Source organism: Vipera berus (genome assembly GCF_964194415.1).
Source record: "Vipera berus genome assembly, chromosome: Z".
NCBI lineage: Eukaryota > Metazoa > Chordata > Lepidosauria > Squamata > Viperidae > Vipera > Vipera berus.
In genome coordinates, this window is record NC_138205.1 from 59,940,137 (window position 1) to 59,959,900 (window position 19,764).

The 19,764-nt window shown below is 46.3% G+C and overlaps 1 protein-coding gene across 4 annotated transcripts in view; it reads right to left on the bottom strand.

Moving 5' to 3' along the window:
• PDCD6 (programmed cell death 6) overlaps positions 1-19,764 on the bottom strand; it is a 101,618-nt gene that overhangs the window by 25,202 nt on the left and 56,652 nt on the right. Inside the window, exons 1-2 of one of the 4 annotated variants that reach the window (XM_081345353.1) lie at positions 16,204-16,286; positions 16,063-16,095 (exon numbers count right to left, since the gene is read on the bottom strand). The exons of the other annotated variants lie outside the window; for them this stretch is intronic. The gene's annotated coding sequence lies outside the window, so the exon portion shown is untranslated. Of the gene's footprint in view, positions 1-16,062; positions 16,096-16,203; positions 16,287-19,764 lie in introns of those variants that run through there. 4 annotated transcript variants of the gene reach the window in all.

A 19,764-nucleotide genomic window follows, 5' to 3' on the forward strand; every position in this document is an offset into this window, starting at 1 on the left:
GAACAGATGGATTAACAGCAATTTACTATAAAATGTTGTTGGTCGAAATGATTGAACCCTTAAAGATTTTGTTTAATGAAATTCAGACTGGAGGTGCAGTTCCTCCATCATGGAGGACAGCTTTTGTATCATTGATTCCAAAGGAGGATCAAGACCTTACTCAACCTAAAAATTATAGACCTATATCACTTTTGAATACAGATTATAAGATTTTTGCTAAAGTATTGGCTAATAGATTAATGCAAGTTTTGAAACAAATGATTCATAGTGATCAATCGGGATTTATATCTGGGAGGTATATGAAATATAATGTAAAACAAATTGTAAACTTGCTTGAATATTTGGATAAGAACAACCAAGTCTCCGCAGCATTGATATTTTTGGATGGAGAGAAAGCCTTTGACCAATTGAATTGGCAATTTTTATTGAGAGTTGTTGAGGAGATGAATTTTGGAGAAGGTTTTTTACATACTATTAAAGCTATATATCAACAATAAACTGCACAAATTATAGTTAATGGGGGGCTAACAGAGACCTTTAAAATTGAAAAAGGTACAAGACAGGGATGCCCCCTATCACCACTATTGTTTGTTTTAACATTAGAGATTTTATTAATTAAAATTCAAGAGTCCTCTATGATAAAGGGAATTAAAATAAAACAGAATGATTATAGATTGAGAGCTTTTGCCGATGACTTGGTTGTGACAGTATCTCAACCGTTACAGTCGGTTATAGATTTGATGGAAATTATAACTCAGTATGGTAAGGTTTCTGGGTTCAAGGTGAATAGTAATAAGACTAAGATATTATCTAAGAATTTATCTATGAGTGAAAGGGATATGTTATCTAAATTAACAGGTTTTGAAATAGTGAAAAAGGTTAAATATTTAGGAGTATATATTGCAGCTTCAAATGTAAAATTGTATAAGAATAATTATGAAACACTATGGTTGAAGGTACAAAGGGATTTAAATAATTGGAAAAAATTACAATTATCTTTATTGGGAAGAATTGCAGTTGTTAAAATGAATGTTCTGCCAAAGTTTCTCTTTTTGTTTCAAATGATACCTATATTGAAAAAGGATGCCAACCTTGATCAATGGCAGAAGGGTATTAATAAATTTATTTGGGCGGGGAAAAAACCAAGAGTTAAATTTAAGATTTTACAAGATGTTAGGGGAAGAGGGGGACTTAAGGCGCCGAATTTGAAATTGTATTATGATGCGGTTGCCTTGACGTGGGTTAGTGATTGGCTTAATTTAACTAATAAGAGAATACTTCATCTTGAGGGTTGGGATTTGGTATATGGATGGCATGCATATTTGCTTTACGATAAGAAGGTGGACAGGGCTTTTAAATCCCATATTTTTAGAAGCGCTTTATTGCGTGTCTGGAAAAAGTATTATTATAAGTTAAATTATAAAATACCAATTTGGGGAATTCCTGGACACGCGATAGAGGGCGTATTTATGGGAGTGAGTTTGGATATGGTTTCTTATAAGGAATTACTTAGATTGGAAGGGAATGATTGGCAACTTAAATCATTAGATGAGTTAAGACAAGAAAACATAAGTTACTCTTGGTTTCAATATACCCAATTGAAAGCTAGGTGGAAGTTAGATCAAAAGGTTGGCATCACAATTACAGATCAAAATTTAGTAAAACAAATTAGAGACTTAAATTGTGCACATATAAAGAGGATATATAATGCTTTAATTGAATTGGATTCGGAAACGGAATTAGTTAAAGATTGTATGATAAAGTGGGCACAAAATATTCAGGAACCAATTTCGCTGGACACTTGGGAAATAATTTGGGTCAGAAATGTTAAATTTACTCAGGCTCAAAACTTAAGAGAAAATTTTTATAAAATGTTTTATAGATGGCATCTGGATCCCAAGAAGTTGTCTAACAGGTATCCTAACTTACAGTCTAAATGTTGGAGATGTGGTAGTTTAGAAGCCACCTATTTTCATATGTGGTGGACTTGTAGAAATATAAAAGCTTTTTGGATTAAAATTTGGTGGAACATTCAAAAGATTTTTAAGAGAAAGATAAAGTTTTCTCCGCAATTGTTTTTATTGGGTATTGTTGTAGATTGCGATGTTAAAGAAACCAATCTGATGCTGAATATGATAACAGTAGCACAGTTACGGGTGGGACAATATTGGAAGGATAGTTTGCCTACTATAGAAGAATGGGTGTTTAAAGTTTCGAATCTTGCAGAAATGTCTAAGATTTCTGCTTACTTGAAAGATCATTCACAGGAAAGATATATTTCAGTTTGGAGGAGATGGATAGATTATATTCAGAATAAATATGGGACTAAAAAGTTCCATTTAGCTTATGAGTAGATTTTAGAGGGATATTGTTATTGATCTTAGTGTTGGTACTTTGTATGTATCTATGTTAAAGGGGAGTTAAAGCACATTATGAATTTGGTTAATTGTATATTATGCATAATTTTTATTTAGAATATGATTATTATAACTATAATCCTGTATTTAGCTCTGGGAAGTGGGGGGGGGGGAAGTGGGCGGGCTTGGGGTGGGGGGGATTTAGGGATATATTGTAAAATCTTGTTTTTGTAAAACTCTTTAATAAAAAAAAGGTCATTACCAGCACCTTGAATCTCACCCGGAAGAAAACTGGAAGCCAATGCAGCTCGCGGAGTAGAGGTGTAACATGGGAGTATCGGGAGACCCCCAACACGACTCTCGCGGCTGCATTCTGCACCAGTTGGAGCCTCCGAGTGGTCCTCAAGGGCAGCCCCATGTAGAGAGCGTTGCAGTAGTCTAACCGAGAGGTCACGAGCGCATGAGTGACTGTACGCAAGGCATCCCAGTCTAGATAGGGCCGCAACTGGAGCACCAGGCGAACCTGGGCGAAGGCCCCCCTAGTCACAGTTACTATATGATCTTCTAAAGAAAGCTGTGAGTCTAGGAGGACTCCCAAGTTGCGGGCCCTATCTACGGGGGGTAATAACTCACCCCCCATAGTAAGAGATGGAATAATTTGAATTTCCCGAGATGCCGGCACGTACAGCCACTCAGTCTTGTCAGGGTTGAGCCGAAGCCTGTTCCTCCCCATCTAGACCTGAACCGCCTCCAGGCAACGGGACATCACGTCGAGGGCATCACTGGGGTGGTTTGGGGTCGAAATAAAAAGCTGGGTATCATCAGCATACTGATGATACCCAACTCCAGAACCACAAATGATCTCACCCAGAGGCTTCATATAGATGTTGAACAGGAGAGGCGAGAGGACCGACCCCTGAGGAACTCCGCAAACAAGAGGCCTCGAGGTCGACCTCTGTCCCCCTGCCAACACCGACTGCGAACGTCCCAGGAAGTAGGAGGAGAACCACTGAAGAACTGTGCCTCCCACTCCCAATCCCCTGAGACGCCGCAGCAGGATACCATGGTCGATGGTATCGAACGCCGCTGAGAGGTCTAATAGGACTAGGCCTGTCCCGGGCCCTCCAGAGATCATTCACCAAAGCGACCAATGCCGTCTCCGCGCTGTACCCGGGCCTGAAACCCGATTGGTATGGGTCTAGATAATCAGCTTCATCCAGGACCAAAGGGAGCTGATGTGCCACCACGCTCTCAACAACCTCCGCAAGAAAGCGAAGGTTGGAGACCGGACAAAAGTTGTTTAATACAGCTGGGTCCAAGGCAGGCTTCTTGAGGAGAGGTCTCACCACCGCCTCCTTCAAGGCGGCGGGGAAACTACCTTCACTCAAAGATGCAGATATCACCGCCTGGAGCCAGCCTCGTGTCCCTTCCCGAGCTGCATAAACCAGCCAGGAAGGGCACGGGTCCAATAAACACGTGGTGGAGCTCAGCTTCCTCATAATCCTGTCCATTTGAAAATCCCTTGTATTTCATAGTGGTTGCCGTGCACCAGACCAGGTGCCCCTCTGCCAGTAACTCCAGGTAGTGCTCGAGCCGGCTTTAGCAAGGTACTATGAAAAACTGGGTGGACCCTGCCCAGGAATTTTGGCAGGTGAAGTTTCACCATTACAGGGTTGATCACCCGAATTACCTGGAACAGGCCTATGTATTTCGGACCTAGTTTTCTACTGAGTATCTGGAGTCGTAAATATTTAGTAGACAGATAAACCCAGTCCCCCGGCTTGGGGGTCGCGAATGGCTCCCGCTTTCTGTCTGCCTGCTCTTTGGTTCTAGCTGCAGCCTTTACCAATGCCTCCTTGGCTGCCTTCCAAACCCCCTCTATCTGTTCCATCCAGTCCCTGGGACCACAGGGAGGGGATGTTCCCTGAGTCACATTCGGGGATGGGTACAAGTTCATAACCCGACACCACCTGGAAGGGGGTAAAACCCGTGCTACTGTGGACAGCCTTGTTATGCGCCACCTCCACAAATGCTAACAGGTTCACCCAGTTCGTTTGCTGATACGTCACGTAACACCGCAGGAATCGTTCCACTGTGATGTTAGCTCGCTTTGCCACCCCATTGGTGCACGGGTGGTATCCCGAACTTAGGCCTTGGGTTGAACCAATGTATCTGACGAACTCTCTCCAAAACCGTGCTGTGAACTGCACCCCGCGGTCAGAGATTATATGCCATGGCACCCCGTGCAGATGGTAGATGTGAGAAATGAACAACCAGGCCAACCGTCTGGCCGATGGCAGTCCTTTGCATGGGATGAAGTGTGCCTGTTTTGAAAACAGGTCTACAACGGTCCAGATAACGTTGTAGCCATGGCTCTCTGGCAGTTCCACAACAAAGTCCATAGCTATAACCTGCCAAGGCCGAACGGGATCAGACACCAGCTGCAGAAGTCCCAACAGTTTCCCAGTACGGGGTTTAGCTGTTGCGCACACATGGCAGTCTCGCACATACTGCTCGACCTCTGCCTTCATGAACGGCCACCAGAACTGCCAGCGCGCTAGGTGCAGGGTCCTCAGAAAGCTGAAGTGCCCGGCCTGTTTGGCGTCATGGCACCAGTATAAGACTGTAGGACAGAGTGCCAGTGGTACGTACAGTCTGTCCCCATGCCAGGTCAAACCATCCCATAGAGTGAGAAGGTGCGGATGCTCCTTTAGCCAGGCGTCGTCTTTGAGTGCCTCACATAGGGCATGGGACAGATCATCCATCACTCTGCATGCCACGTCCCTAACGTCCCGCGACCCATAGGGAGGTATGAGTGCCTGTACCACCTCTTCCCTATTGTTGTATTGAGGCAAGGAGTACGCGCACGGTTGGAGGGCTCCATCAGCATTCTGCTGAAGCACAACAGCCCCCACCGCAAAGTCGCTGGCATCCACCTGAACTACAAATGTTACGTCTGGGTTGGGGTGCAACAGCACAGGTTCTCTGGCAAACAGGGCTTTAAGGGACTTGAACGCCTGCTGACACTCTGTGGTCCATGCCAACTTTAGTCTGCAATGCGGTTTTTCTCCAGACTGCCATGTACGCATTAGGTCCATTAATGGCAGAGCCATTGCAGCAAAGGCTGGGATAAATTGTCGATAGAAATCGGCAAAGCCCAGGAAACTTTGCAATTGTTGACAAGTCCGGGGTGCCTGTCACTGCTGCACAGCCTCTACTTTCTGGGGATCCATCTCCAACCCAGCCGCCAATATTCTATACCCCAGGTAGTCTAGACGGGATTTATGGAACTCACATTTTGTGAGCTTCACATATAGGCAAGCAGCCAACAATTTCTTCAAGACCTGCCGAACCAGGGCAACATGTTCCTCCATAGTGTCGGTGTAGATTAATATGTCAAGATAGACAAGAACCCCTCGGTACAGGTGTTTATGCAGCACCTGGTTAATGAGCTGCATGAAGACCGCTGGAGCCCCCTGGAGGCCGAATGGCATCACCCAAAACTGGTAACTGCCCAGTGGGCAATTGAATGCTGTCTTCCATTCATCCCCAGCCTTGACACGCACCCGGTAGTATGCTTCACGCAGGTCTAATCGTGTAAACACTTGGCCTTTCGCTAGGTGCACCAGTAGGTCCTTCATCAGGGGAAGAGGGTAGAGATGTTCGACACAAACCGCATTGACACCACGGACGTCCACGCACAATCGGAGCGTACCATCCTTTTTCTTCCGGAACAAGATGGGTGCCGCTATTCTGGACCGGGCGGATTGAATGAATCCCCTCGCTAGGTTCTTGTCAATGTACCGCCTCAGTTCATGCATTTCACGTGGTGTCAGGGTGTACATGCAAGGTTTTGGCAGTTTGACTCCTGGCTCCAGCTCGATGGCACAGTCTGTTGGCCGGTGCAGTGGTAGGACATCACACTCCTGTTCGTCAAAGACTTCGGCCAAGTCAGAGTATGCCTGTGGCACCTGGGCTTCTGCCTCCACCCCACGGGCCTTCTCCTCCACAAGCAGGCCACCCAGTCCCACAAAAGCGTGGCTCGGATGTTGTGGCCCCATCCCAAGGTGAAGATGCCGACACCCCCCTTCCCACCATATCGTGGGGGCCCACTTGTCCAACCAGGTGAGCCCCAAGATCACCACCTCAGTCATGGAGGGGACTACAATAAAATGCAACACCTCCCAATGGGTCCCCATTTCCAGGCGTACGGGCTCTGTCACGTGGGTCACGGGTGCCCTCCCGAGAAGGGACCCATCCACTTGTTGGAATCAGAGAGGAGTTACCAGCTGCTTCAACCCGATGCCTACGTCAGAAACCTCTGCCTGGCTGATAAGGCAGTGGGTACTACCTGAATCAATCAGTTTGTGATACTTCCTCCTCTGACATGTCTGGGGGCTTACAATCACCACTGGGACCGCAAAAGGGCTTACTGGTACGCTCACCATAGGATCGTCCTCTTGCTCCTCTGTACTGTCATACGGCTCGGGTGCAACAGCAACTGGTGTTTCCGCCCTTGGCTGCGGTGTTGTCTTGGGTGTGATGCCCAGCAGCTGGTGTGTGGCCCGTGACCGCTCCACGGTTTTCCTGGCCATGGCACCACATACGGGCATGGCGGCTGGATCTGCACGGGGTGTTGGGAGCAGGCATTCGGCAGCACGATGTCCCAGCTGGTCACACCAGAAACACCGGATTGCATGCCGAAGTGGTGGTACGGGTGGATTCGCAGTCGTCACCAGGGCCTTCCATTCCTCCTCCTTTGTTTTGTCGGCTGGCCAGTGAGAGCTGGACGCGCTCTCCACTTGTCCCCTGCACTCCTGTAGGCCGATGTCTAGCTCCACCGCGACCCAGAACCACTCCAGTAGCTTGTGTGAGACACCACGGACAACACACGCCCTACACGGGGCCCCATCAAGTCCCGCCCGGAAGTGGTGTGCCAGTAAGCGCTCCGGCCACGATCGTAGCTTGCGGGCCACCCACCAGAACTTGCTGACATACTCCAACGTGGGCCTACCTTGTTGTCGTAGGCCCAGCACCTCAGCTTCGGCCCTATGTGTGCGGGCCACGTCCTCAAACTGCAACCACAGTGCTTCCAAGAAAAGGCTGACATCAGCCAGCTCCCTGGCGTGTTCGCTGTACAGGTCAGCAGCCCAAGCCACAGCCTCTCCCTGGAGACTCGTGGTGACCGCTACCACCATGGCCCACTGGTAGGGTAGGCCATGCCATACTGATCCAAGTGGTTTATGGTATGGCTCAGGAACATGGCCAGATGGTCGGGATGTCCATCATACGACACCGGCAAGGGTGGTGGGCCCAAAACCACACCCAGACCCCAGGGCCCCCGCTGAGGCCTGGGCTCTCTCACAGCCGGCACCTGTTGTTGCCTGGCTGTTTGCCAGGTGGAACCACCATCCATCGCCACCCATGTGTCTGGTCCCCTCTGCCCCGTCGTGGCGGCGGGAGCCTGTGCAGATGAACCAGGCTGCGAAGCTGTATGCTGGCCCAGCAGGCCTCGGAACCTTGGGCTGGCCAAATGGAACCCAGGTGGGCCTGAGTGCACCGGCAACATCCCCTCCTGTGACCATCATCTTGCCTCATGGTCTGGTGCAGTGGGCAACCAGGGTGCTGGCTCTTGGCAACTAAATTCCCCAAACCGGTCCCACAGTACGTCCAGTGTGTGGCCACCTGGTGCCATGGAGTAGCTCCATTCCTCCCCGTCCTCATTGGTCAACCGTCACTCCCTCCGTGCCAACACCGGGCCCCTCAATCATGTTGGCTGCCCATGGGCGAGGTCCATACGGTCCAGGGCAGGGCTAAACCACCATTCCCTGCTCTGGGCCCAGGGCCCCGCTTCCTGGGTTCCACCTCCAATGGATGGAGGAGGAGGGTCCCACACTTTTGGCCTCACCACAGGCTAGGCCTCCTCCACTCCTCCTGGGTTCCGTGGTGCTGCAGCAGCCCCAGCAGGCTCTTCCTCCACAGCCACCGGAACAAGCCCCTGCGGTTCCTCTGCCATGCCGCCCAACTGACGGAAAGGGGGTAATGACTAAAAGGAAACCAGGGGTAAAGGAACAACGCTGACCTACAGTCACAATGTGTCCCCAACAAAAAACCACAAACAGCCATAGGTACGAGTGACAACGTTTATTTCCACACAACGAAAGAGGAACAAAGTCAGCGTTGGCAGCACTCCGCTCCAATGCTCTTTTAACGCTAATTTTCCCCAGAGGCCCCACCCCACTGATGTAAGCCAACATCCATCCGCATGCTGATAACTACCCCACCCCCTCCGCCCGTACGTGTGTGCCCCAGACTGCGTGCTCGCCCACCGTAAGGTAAGCCCGCCAAACATCCCCCACCTCACCCCCCAACATCCCAGCCACACACACTCTGCCCGCAGCATACACCCCCCACCCCAGGGCCACCCTCTTGAGTCTGGCTAGCCCCTGCTCTGCACCCCCAGTCCGGACCAGCAGGGAGTCATCCCCCGATGTCTTCGCTACTGGTTTGGTCACCCCCGGTCCGCCAGGTGCTCGGTGTTGTGGTCCACCCGCATCCGCTGTTAGCCCGTCGCTGTGGCCCAGTCCAGAGGCCCCAACACTCACAGCACCAACCGGTCGCTCGGAGAAGCCCACTGCAAGGCCCTGCGGGCCCACGGCAGCCAGTTCTGTGGCCTTGCACCGCGTCGGCTCAACGGAGGACAGCTGGGTGCCTGGAAGGCCTACCGGAAGGCACGACTGTGCAGGCACGACGCTCAGCTGTTGCGCAGCCACCAGTGACTTGGTGGAGCCTACAGCGCTGCGTGGCCCAGGAAGCACAGGACCGTAGGCGTTCGGAGCAAAGGTGAGGGCGAGGGGGTCGGTTGTGCCCCGGCGCGGAGCGTGGGGTTTTGGGGTGTCGCTGGGGCCATTGCAGGAGCTCTCCTTTCCTCCGGAGTGTCGGGCCCGCAGGGCTCGACAACTTTCCTTTAAAAAGTCTAGAATCAAGAATATGCTTCACTTCATAATGAGTCTGTCTGGCTACTACGAGAGGCCCAGGTGCCTTCTTAGGGGGAGGTCGTAAGGTAGAACCCCGAAAAGGTTTCAGGACACTACAATGGAACACAAGGTGCATTTTTCCTAGGAGTTTGGGAAGATTTAATTCTACCATGACTGGGTTAATAATCCTTATGATGGGAAAGGGACCTTGGTATTCTGGTCCTAACTTCTTACTAGGCAACTAAGTTGTAATGTTTTGTTGATTAACTTTTTCCCCAAGTTGTAATGATCTTTGGGGAGTCTTCTTTTTATTTGCTTGCTTTTTATACATCTCAGAACCCTATTTCAGAGCGATTTTTGTGTTTTTCCATACCTCCTCTCACCCACTCACGCACTGGTTAAGCGTTTGCTAAGTAGAAGGTGCCTGAGGATATTTGGGTATTGGGTTGAACTCTTTTCCTGTGGCAATGTTAAAAGGCATAAAACCGGTGCTGCTGTGGACAGAGTCATTGTAAGCCACCTCTGCAAAAGGGAGGAGGTCAGTCCAGTCATTTGCTGATAGTCTACATGGTATCTGTGATACTGCTCCACCATTGAGTTCGCTGATTCAGCTGCCCCGTTCGTAGATGGGTGAAAAGCCAAAAACAGTCCTTGTGACAAGCTAATTAACTTGAGAAAAACCTTCCAGAACCTGGCGGTAAAGTGCACCACCCCAGTCTGAGAGTATTCATTTTGGCGCGCCATGCAGTCTGTAGATATGCTTCAAAAACATCTTGGTTAGTTGTTGGGCTGACAGGAGTCCTTTGCAAGTGATGAAATGAGCCTGCTTTGAAAACAGATCTATCATGGTCCAAATCACCATATTCCCTCTACTTTTAGGTAATTCCAAAATAAAATCAATTCTTTCCAGGGTGGCACACACAGCACAGTTCTTGACATAGTTCCCTATGTCCCATTTCAGACGTGGCCACCAATATTGCTGACGAACCAGATGCAGTGTTTTTAAATATGCAAAGTGTACAGCTTGTTTCACATCATGACAGTGCTGCAGAGAGTTGAGGCGGAGGCAAATACAACTTCCCACCTTTCTGAGCCAAACCAACCCTGTATATCAAAGAGGTTTGATTTTCCTTGCTCCATCAATCGTTGAGGAGTTCCTGTTTCAATTTCTTCGCCCCAGGGTTAGCTGGACGTGGTCAAACAAGAGATTACAAGACTGAACATCAACATCTTAGGAATCAGCAAACTAAAATGGACAGGAATGGGTGAATTTAATTCAGATGACCATCAGTATACTACTGCGGGCAAGAATCCCTCAGAAGAAATGGAGTAGCCTTCATAGTCAATAAAAGAGTAGAAAAAGCAATATTGGGATACAATCCCCAAAATGACACAATGATCTCAGTGCAAATCCAAGGCAAACCATTCAATATCACAGTATTCCAAGTCTATGCCCCAACCACCAGTGCTGAAGAGAAGGAAATTGACCAGTTCTATGAAGCCGTACAGCACCTTATAGAACTAACACCAAAAAATGATGTCCTTATCATCATGGGGGATTGGAATGCTAAAGTAGGAAGCCAAAAGATAACTGGAATAACAGGCAAGTTTGGCCTTGGAGTACAAAATGAAGCAGGCACAGGCTGACAGAATTTTGTCAAGAGAATACGATGGTCATAGCAAACACTCTTTTTCAAAAACCCAAGAGATGGCTCTATACATGGACATCATCAGACGGCCAACACAGAAATCAGACTGACTGTGCTCTGCAGCCAAAGATGGAGAGGCTCTATAGAGTCAGTAAAAACAAGATGAGGAGCTGACTGTGGCTCAGACCATGAGCTTCTCATTGCAAAATTTAGGCTCAAATTGAAGAAAGTAGGGAAAAGCACTAGGCCACTCATATATGAACTAAATCGTATCCCTGATGAATACACAGTAGAGGTGACAAATAGATTTAAGAAATTAGATCTGATAAGAGTGCCTGAAGAATTATGGTCGGATTTTTGCAACATTGTACAAGAGGTAGCAACTAAAACCATCCCAAAGAAAAAGAAACGCAAGAAAGCAAAATGGCTGCCTGAGGAAGCTTTGCAAATAGCTAAGGAAAGAATGGAAGCGAAAGGCAAGGGAGAAATAGAAAGATACACCCAATTGAATGCAGAATTGCAGAGAATAGCTAGAAGAGATAAGAATGCTTTATTAAATGAACAGTGCAAAGAAATAGAAGAAAACAATAGGGAGGACCAGAGATCTCTCCAAGAAAATTGGAGATATGAAGGGAACATTTCGTGCAAAGTTGGGCATGATAAAGGACCAAAATGGCAGCGACCTAACAGAGGAAGAAGAGATTAAGAAGAGGTGGCAAAACTATACTGAAGAACTATACAAGACCGAGCTTAACGTCCCAGACCATCTTATTTGTCTCTTGAGAAAACTATATGAGGGTCAAGAAGCAATAGTGAGAACAGGACACGGAAACACTGGTTCAAAATTGGGAAAGAAGTCCGGCAAGGCTGTATATTGTTGCCCTGCCTATTTAACTTATATGCAGAGCACATCATGAAAAAGGTAAGGCTAGATGAATCAAAAGCTGGAATTAAAATTACTGGGAGAAATATCAACAATCTAAGATATGCAGATGATACCATTCTAATGGCAGAAAGTGAAGAGGAACTAAAGAGCCTCTTGATGCGGTGAAGAAGGAGAATGCAAAAGTGGGCTTGAAACTCAACATTAAGAAAACCAAGATCATCGCATCCGGCCCTCTGAATTCTTGGCAAACAGATGGGGAAGAAATGGAGGTAGTGACAGATTTTATTTTCCTGGGCTCCAAGATCACCACAGATGGGGATTGCAGCCAAGAAATTAAAAGACACTTGCTCCTGGGGAGGAAAACTATGGCAAATCTAGATAGCATACTAACAAGCAGAGACATCACCCTGCCAACAAAGTGCGTATAGTCAAGGCCATGGTTTTCCCAGTTGCAATGTATGGCGGTGAAAGTTGGACCATAAGAAAGGCTGAGTGCTAAAGAATTGAGGGCTTTGAACTATGGTGGTGGAGAACACTCCTGCAAGTCCCTTGGAATGCAAGGTGTTCAAACCAGTCAGTCCTAGAGGAGATCAACCCTGACTGCTCTTTAGAAGGCCAGATCCTGAAGTTGAAACTCAAATACTTTGGCCACCTAATGAGAAGGAAGGACTCACTGGAGAAGAGCCTAATGCTGGGAAAGATCGAGGGCAATAGAAGAAGGGGATGACAGAGATTGAGGAGGCTGGATGGAGTCACTGAAGCAGTAGGCGTGGGCTTAAATGGACTCCAGAATATGGTAAAGGACAGGAAGGCCTGGAGGAACTTTGTCCATGGGATTGCAATGGGTCAGACATTACTTCGCAACTAACAACAACAACAACAACTCAACCCTTGCCTAAAATGAGAAAGGAGTTGAGGAAATTTTTAGGATTAACTGGATATTGTAGACTGTGGATAAATAACTATGCTATTTTGACTAAAGACTTGTATACAAAACCTTAGGACTTCCGGATGGCAAGGCGTCGCCGGAGGCAGCCATTCTTCGGCTGTCAGCCTCGCGGCTCCATAGAGCCGCCGAAAACAGCGCCGATCAGCTGTTTCGGCGGCTCAGAAGCCCCCTCCTCAGGAGAAGAGGAGGGGGTGAGCACCCAGGTAAGGGGTAGAGCTCTCCAGGGCTGCCAGAACGTAAAGTTTTGGCGGCTGAAGGATTGAGCCCCCCCGAAACCTGGGCATGCTCCGGACTGCGAGGCGCCTCTGCTCCAGGTTTTTTGGAGCAGAACAGGGCGTTCGCAACCATCCCTGCTAGCAAGGAAGAACTTTTGAGAACGAGGATGCAGGCAGAGTGATGCAGGAGATTTTGGTGAAGATGGTGTTTTGATCTTTAACTCAATGGACTTTGCTGAGCTCGTAAGTGGAAGTACGTAGTTAACAATAGTGGGTGAAAATGGCGGCTATATCTTCTAAAGTTCCTGCTCTGGTGCAGCAGTCTTCGTTGAAAACTTTATTGTCCCCTGCACCCGTATCTGCATCAGCTTTTACAGTAAAAGATTTGCAGAATTTGCTGCAAGAGACTATGGAAAAGCAAATGCAACAATTTGCTGAGATAATGGATAAAAAGTTGGAGGAGAAGTTAACAGAAAAACTAGCTAAGGTTATGGATGAAAAGATTACAGAGAAATTAACAGAACTGAGAGCAGACATTATATCTGCAATGCAAGGCATGGTTAAATGCATTGAGAATTTGGATGAAAGAGTGGAAGATCTTACTCAAAATGATATTAGACTGGAAGCAAAAATGACAGAAACTGAAAATGTGGTAGAGAAAATTGATTATGCTTTGATCTCGACACAGTATTATCAGATGGAGTTTGCTTTAAGGATTAGAGGCTTAAAAGAAAATCCTAAAGAAAATTTGAAGGAAATGGTTTCTGAGGCTTTGGAGGGGGTGCTGAGACGACCAGCAGATGAAATAATGGAAGATATAGATAAAAGTTTTCGTGTTAATTCTTGGATTGCAAGACAAAGGAAATTACCCAGAGATGTGGTGGTTTATTTTACAAAGAGAATGATTAGAAATGAAGTTATCCAGGCCTCCTACAATATTGATTTTGTAATTGCTGAGCAAAAAGTTCTGATTTTAAAAGAGATCCCTTCAAGAATTTTAAGAAAAAGGAAGGAATTTGCTTTTTTGACACAAGAATTGAGATGACGTGATATCAAGTTTAGATGGCAGATACCAGTGGGTATGGTGGTGACCTATGAAGGTACGAGGCATTGTTTTACTACGGTGATTCAGGCACGTGATTTCTACAGTAATATTTTAAAAGCAGCCCCCATACCATTTTTGGAATCCACAAAGAAAAAAGGTGAGAGAGAGTCTCAACGTTATAGAGAGAATCTACAAGATGATGAAGGGCTAATACAGACAGATGTGAAAGCTACAGGAGTGGATCAAATTTCAGTACCACTGGAGGCCAGAAATTGGAAGAGGCGTGCTGCTTCTGGACGAATGAACCAAGCCTGAAGATTTAGTTGCAGAACTGCAGGAGATAATAATGTAATAAGGATTATGGGAATTAAAATTGTTAGAAGGACTAAATACTTGGGGATATACTTTTCACCCTTATAAAATAATTATGTAATATTTTATGTTGCTTTAGTTTTAAGATGATTATGAAAATTTAATTGGGAAGATTTGTAGTAGTGCTTATTGATATTCTGTAGGTTATGATTTGTTATTTGGTTGGTACGTATAGTTACGGTGTGATAAGAAGGTGGATATTGTGTGGTTGGTATATACTTTGTGATATGCTTTGGTGCAACTTTGGGAAAAATTATAGATGAAAGTTAACTTGTAATATTTTTATGGGTAATAATGGAACAGGTAATAGAAAATATAAGAATGATGTGATTATATAAAAAAATTTAAGTTTGGAAAGTAATGTATGGTATTTTAAGTTGTATAATATATTAGGAGAAGGAAAGGTTGTATAAATTTGGTTTTAGTATGAATTTAAAGCCTAGTTGGAAAGAATAGTTTTAAAAAATTGATATAAATTGTTTTATCTCTGATTGAAAATATAAGAATGATGTGATTATATATAAAAAAATTAAGTTTGGAAAGTAAGGTATGGTATTTTAAGTTGTATAATATATTAGGAGAAGGAAAGGTTGTGTAAACTTGGTTTTAGTATGAATTTAAAGCCTAGTTGGAAAGAAGAATAGTTTTAGAAAATTGACATAAATTGTTTTATCTGTGATTGTTTTTATTGGGTATTAGATTAAAAAGTATTATTTTGTATTTGAATAATTATTGATATGATATATATATGTTTGGAGTTTATCTATATGAGTTAAAGTGCGATAGTTTAAATAGTTTAGGATTGTTTGCGTAAGTTAGATTATGATTGTTTGTATTTTTATACCCTGTATTCAGCTCTGGGAAGTAGGGGGGGGAAAGGGAGGGAGGGGTTGGGGAGGGTTGGGGAGGGGGAAGAGGGTGGGAGGGGAGGGGGTTGGGAGGGGTTTTTTTTGTTAAAGATAAAATGTATTGTAAAACTTTTTAATAAAAAAAACTTTAGAAGAAAAGCCTAATGTTATACAGTGGATAGAGGATAAACACAGATAAAGGAATGGCTTTGGGAGGAAGGGGCTGCCAATGGCATTTTTGTCTAAAACAGGGGGTCCCCAACCCCCAGTCCATGGACCAGTACTGGGCTGTGGCATGCCAACAACTGATCTGCACAAACAAGGAAGGCCCCATCTGCAGGATGCAGGCAGAACACAAAACCACACACCCTCTGGTCCATGGAAAAAAACCTCTCCCCATGAAACTGGTCCCTGGTGCTCAAAAGGTTGGAGACCTCTGGTATAAAATGTTAGACCCTGTCTGTCGAGGATGGCCAGATTGTGTTCAGTGATGGCTACAGCTGTGTTAGTGAAGGAAAGCAGAAAATTGATATTTGGGGCAGGGCACTGATAGTGAGTACCCCCATCAAGTATGAACAATTTTAAATCAGAAAGCCGGAAGGTAGTTAACAGATTCCCAGATTTTGAAATATGAAGCCATCCTTGTGGAATAAAACCCAATTTAGTATTAATTCTGGATCATAATTTATCCCTGCCCAGTTCCTGAGTTCAGAATGAGATGAACTAGCTTGAATATAACATAACTGTATAGAAGTGATACTTACAGACTAAAATAAGGCCAGATCTTGGAGATACACCTTTAGGAGAACAAAAAAATCTGTTTATAAATGGATCCAGCAGGGTGATAGAGGTAAAGAGACAACAACAAACAAATTGCAAAGGCTTCCTTCTCCCAAACTGCCCACCTTCTCTTGCAATCGGTGAACTTTTTTGAGGTGTAGGCACAGGTCTGTAGGATTCCATCATGGTTCTTTTGCAATAGTACAGCTCCGAGAGCCACGTTGCTGGCATCGGCTTGAATCACAAAGGGTGATGGTTTAGGACTGGTTCAACTACAAAAAGTCTTTTCAAATTCTCAAAAGCAGTTTGACAGCCATGATAGTGGCTGGCCCGGTCAGGGCTTCCCACCCTTTGCCTGTTTTCAATGTGAGGGGTAAAGCAATTTTGGCAAAGGAGGGGATGAACTGTCGGGAAAAATTGGCGAATCCCAGAAAGCTCTGAAGCTGTTTGCAAGTCTTTGGGAGTTGCCATTCGATTACGGCTTTTACTTTAGCAGGGTCCATCACTGGAAATTCTGTAGCCAAGATAATCTCGTCGGGTCTGATGGAACTCACACTTTGATAGTTTAACATATAGTTTGGCATTCAACAACTTCTTTAACACTTCTCGCACTAGTTTTATGTGGTCAGCCATATTTGTGCTGTATATCAGGATATCATCAAGATACACCAAAACCTCTTTGTATAAATGATCATGTAGTACCTGGTTGATCAGCTGCATGAAGAGAGCTGGAGCACCCTGTAGTCCAAACAGCATGACTTTAAATTGATAGCTCCCTATGGGACAGTTAAAAGCAGTTTTCCATTCATCTCCTTCTCTTATTCTTACTTGGTAATATGTCTTTCTCAGGTCCAACTTAGTGAAGACACTCCCCTTTGCCAGGTGGGTTAGTAAGTCCTTCAGGAGGGGTAGGGGGTATTTGTTCTCTACGCTCACAGTGTTTAACCTTTCGTCTATGCAGAGACGAAGCGACCCGTCTTTTTTCTCTTTAAATAACACCGGAGCTCCCACCTGAGATTTGGCCAGTTCAATAAATACCTCTTGCTAGGTTCTTGTTCACATACTGCTACAGTTCATCCATTTTGAGGGGAGTCATGGTGTACATCCATGTTGTACATCCATCCAACAGTTGAATGGTGCAATTATTGGGCTGGTGGGGACGCAGGGTGTCACATTCTTTCTCACTAAACACCTCTGCTAGATCCCGGTATTCACTGGGGATGAGTGGCTCACCTGGTTGAGGCAGGATGGCTACCTTTGCTAACTTGGTGGATGGCCTAAACTCTCCAGTAACGTCAGCCAAAATTAAGGGGGGGCTTGGGCCCTATAGATAATCTCAAAGTCCTCATCCCCTTTTCCCACCAAATAAATGGTTTCCATTTGTCCAACCAGGCTAGCCCGGGAAGCACTGTCTCAGTCATCTTTGGAGCCACTATGAAGCAAATGAACTCCCAATATTCACCTATCTCTAAGCGTACTGGCTCTGTCAATTGTGTGACCAAAGTTCCTCACATTAAAGAGCCATCGGCTTGCTCAAATCGCACAGGTTTGGAGAGCAACCTTGCTCGTATACCCAGTTTAAGGGCAAGTAGCAAGCTAATAACACACCAGGAGCACGCCGAGTCCACTAGCACTTTCAAATCTACTCGTGCACCCATCTTGGGGACTATGTGTTTGGCTGTGAGAGAAAAAGGTGGAATGGATCAACTCACCATCGGGTTGTTCTCCCCGTCGTCACTGTTGTAGGAGGACAGAGCAATGACAGGTCCAGCTTGGGCCTTGGTGCTCTCTTGCGTGGGCGACATAACCTGGGCAACAGGTTCTTGTGATCCAGTTTGACTTCTCTTTCACCAGCTGCTGGACTGGTTTCTTCCTTGCCGGTGGTCCTGATCTGTTCTGCTGTTGGTATGGGACCGGGCAGCTTGCCACTCGGTGTCCTTGTTGCCCACATCTAAAGCATTTGATTGGTGGACTGGCAAGTGGTCTGGTGGGCTCTGCGGCCACGATGGCTGAAGGCTTACGGGGTGTGTGTGTTTTAATCTGTTCTGTTCTGGCTTCTGCCTGGCTTCCTGAGGTGGTGGCTTCTTATAATGAGCCAGCTCGATGTCCAATCTTATTGCTGCCTGGTACCACTCCTGCAATAGGTTAGACATAGCTCGATAGACACAGGCCTGGGAAAGGTGATGGTGTAGCCCCTCCTTTAAGTGGTTCACTAGGGACTCTTAAGGCCACCTTTCTAGTTGACCTGCTACCTTACAAAATTCTCGTACGTATTCCAAAGCAGGTCTGCTGTCTTGTTTTATCTTACATATTTGTTTCTCCACTTTGAGGGCTATTAATGGGTCCTCAAACACGGTTCTTAATCCAAGGAATAAGAGTTGGAGGTTGGTTGTTGTTGTACAAATTGTTTAGCCATTCATTGGCCGCAATGTCAGGGCCCACTTCAAACCCTCATCCTAAGAAAGTAGAACTCATGGAAGCAGTTTCTTCCAAAAGGAGCATTTATTAGGAGAAGGTGATAGCAGGCATATTAGACAGGATCTGAGGGTTTCCTGCCAGATCAATAGGTAAAAAGTGTGCCAAAACCCCCCCCACCCCATAGCTCATCCGGTCGGTTCAAACAAGCCAATCCCAAGGTGTTAAGTCCGTTGCAGGAAAAGGGAGGTAACATCAGGCTGTCTCTGGGCTGCAGCAATGTTTTTGTTTGCTTTCGCACCTTCCCTTGCAAATGCGGAGATAAACCAATTTTTTTTATCCCATTTATATCCCGCCATTCTCCGAAGACTCAGGGCAGCTTACAATCTAAGAAGCACAAATCAATGTGCTTAGCAATAGCCTTCATTCTATGTATATGCCTGCTTATTAGGGCTTTCGCCCCCCCCCCCAAGTGGCATTTTTACAACAATGCCCCCAACAATCTGGGTCCTCATTTTACCTACCTCGGAAGGATGGAAGGCTGAGTCAACCTTGAGCCTGGTGGGACTCGAACCTGCACTAATTGCAGGCAGCTGGTGTTACTTAAGGAGGCATTAGTCCACTGCTCCACCAATTGCCGGAGGTACATTCCATTCTCCTCCCCCCTTTTACTAGCTAACAACAAGGGGAAAGTTTAGAGGAGTATGCAGAAACAGCAGTGTTACATTGTAGTGATAGAGGAAACAAGGCAATAACCCGCAAGCACTTCCCCCTCCCCTCCAGGAATATGGCAGAACCCAAGAAGAGAAGAGAATGAGGTTTGGGTTAAGAAGGGAAATGGAAAGGAATAAAAGGGAAGAAGGGCCTGTTAAAGTATGGGTTCTGATACACGACCACATTGACCATAGCAACTGGATTCCGATAGAAATTGGCATTGCTATTCATCCCCAGTTGCTGCAGCCCCCCAAGTGGCTGCTGCACATTCAGGAGCTGTTGCCAGCCCCACTGCTGCTATACTCCCAATGGCTGCTGACCTCCTGGTGATGGTGGCTGTGGCATCCCCAGTTGCTGCAGGCCTCCCAGTGATTCTGGCAGCGATTGCTGTGGTATCCCCAGTTGCTGCAGGCCCCCCAGGGGTTGCTGCAGATTCAGAGGTTGCTGCCAGCCCCACTGTTGTTGCGCTCCCACCTGTAGCTGGCCTCCCATTGGTGGCTACAGCATCCCCAGTTGATGCAGGCCTCCCAGCGGTTCTTGCACATTCAGGGGCTGGT